This window comes from Orycteropus afer, unplaced genomic scaffold (genome assembly GCF_000298275.1).
Source record: "Orycteropus afer afer isolate SDZICR_OR568_19922 unplaced genomic scaffold, OryAfe1.0 scaffold00007, whole genome shotgun sequence".
Lineage (NCBI taxonomy): Eukaryota > Metazoa > Chordata > Mammalia > Tubulidentata > Orycteropodidae > Orycteropus > Orycteropus afer.
In genome coordinates, this window is record NW_006921594.1 from 12723897 (window position 1) to 12726026 (window position 2130).

The 2130-nt window shown below is 43.0% G+C and overlaps 1 protein-coding gene across 1 annotated transcript in view; it reads right to left on the bottom strand.

The window, feature by feature from the left end:
• Window positions 1–2130, bottom strand: part of PRKAR2B (protein kinase cAMP-dependent type II regulatory subunit beta) — a 129445-nt gene that overhangs the window by 38331 nt on the left and 88984 nt on the right. The window lies entirely within an intron of this gene.

Sequence of the window (2130 nt, forward strand, 5' to 3'; positions counted from 1 at the left end):
ACAACCTAAGTGCCCATCAAGAAAGGAACGGAAACCAAACTGTGGTATATACATACAATGGTATACCATGTAACACTGAAGAATAATGTACTATCTGCAAAACACCATATAACGTGGACGAACTTGGAGGGCAATATGCCGAGTGAAATAACTCAATCACAGGATGACAAATACTGTATCTGTCCAATATTGTAAAAAGTCAAGGAAATGATTATTATGGAAGGAAACATTCTTTGTTGGTAACCAGAGATAGAAGGGGACCCAAAAACAAAAAACAACACAAACTCATTTCCGACTCATAGCAACCCCTTCTTGGGTTTCCGAGGCAGTATCACCACCGAAATAGATTGCCCCATCTTCCTTCTGAGGAGTAGCTGGTGGGTTTGCACTGCCAGCCTTCTGGTTAGCAGTCAAGTGCCTTAGGCACTGATGGAAGGGGAGGGAAGAAAAAATTCCTAGATAGGTTAAAAAAAAACATACACATATATATACACACAGAGAGAGAGAGATAAACCAATTATTATTAGTGGTTACCAGGGGTAGGAGAGAAGGGGAAAGGGGAAACTTTGGTTTATGGGGTGTTGAGTTTATGCTAATGGTGGTGGAATATTTCAGTAAAGGATGGCAATAACAGTAGCATAATGTGAAAAATATCATCAATGTCCCTGAGCTGCAAATGTGGAAGTTATGTTGGTGAATGTCTTCTTGTGTATGTTTTCACCACAATAAAAGTAAAAAGTTTAAAAAAAAAAAAAAGTCTTTTTTTAGGAGATTTCATCTTAAAACAGTGCATCTTGATTTAATGCTTCCTTCTCTAGGACACCAATCTGAAAACTCAAAGATGCTGAGTCTGAACCAAAAAAGAAGTTGGGGTAAGTTACAAAGCTGACTCCTCAGTTTTCACATTAAGAACATGGTGGCAGGGTCCAGTCCAGAATGGTTGTTTACTAATGAACGAGCATAATCTGTGATGAAGGAAGCCAAGCATTTAGGTCAGAGTGGAGGGCAACGTCAGAACAGTAGGCTCACTCATCCTGAGAAGTGGTCAGTCAAGAAATACACTAAAGCCAAAGACTAGAGATTTCAAAACCCTTAAAAAGAACAAAATCATCACTCCCCACCAAAAAATGTTACTTTTAGAAAATATATAATATAGAAGGCAGACATTAAAATATAATTATTATTGCCTACGAAGAGAGAAAATCCACCAGGGGCACTGAACGTTCTTGCATATTCTTGCTGGCTGTACAAAGAAGGCATGGCACTAACCTCTCCTTATCTAGTCCACTTCTCAGGGCTGTGTCTGTAGCAGGTGACCTTGAGGGATAAGATAACATCTCTTCCCAGATAAATGCTGCTTACTGTGGTGCAATGAATTATTTGGTATGGCTTTTCTAACCACACTTTTGTAACACCCTTCAGATTACTGGGTGGGACCATGCAAACAAGGTGTGTAGAATTCTGATGCTGGGATTGGTTAGTTTTCTCACTCTGCCAGGCTTCAAATGAGTCCTCCTAGAGGCCCAGAGGGGATCTCACTGCCATCAAGAGAGAAGAGCTGGAGGTGAAGTAGAGCACGTCCTTGGACCTGATAGCCCTGCCCTGGACCTCCTTGGCATAGAGACACCCTTGCAGGGAAATAGCGGCAGTGGAACCAAAAGACACAAGACAGAGTGGCAGGCTTACCTGGCCTATGGAGTGAAAAAGGCAGAGGCCAGGTCAAGAGGCCAAGGGTCAGAGAGGTGAGCATGAGGGCACAGCAGAGTGGAGACTGTCCTGATCAAAGAACTGTATCCTGAGTGCATTCCTAAACCTGAACTGTAGCTTGTTACTTCCCTAATAAATCCCCATCATCACGAGTATCTGTGAGTTCTGTGTGGCCACTGCAATGAATTACTGAACGCAGCAGAGAAGTAGTGAGTACCATGGGAGGGAAGGTTGGTGTCAAAGTTGGTTAAAAGGCTGGAGGGTTGTGGCGTGTCTGGCCTTGGGCTGCTGATGGTGATTCTGTCTTCCTCTTGTGAAGGTGAAGGAGGTCACAAGATGCCACCTCCATGTCATTTCTGCACTTACTCTTTGCTCTACAAGCAGTGGACCCCAAGCTCAGTGCTTCTTTCCTGTAATGTAACC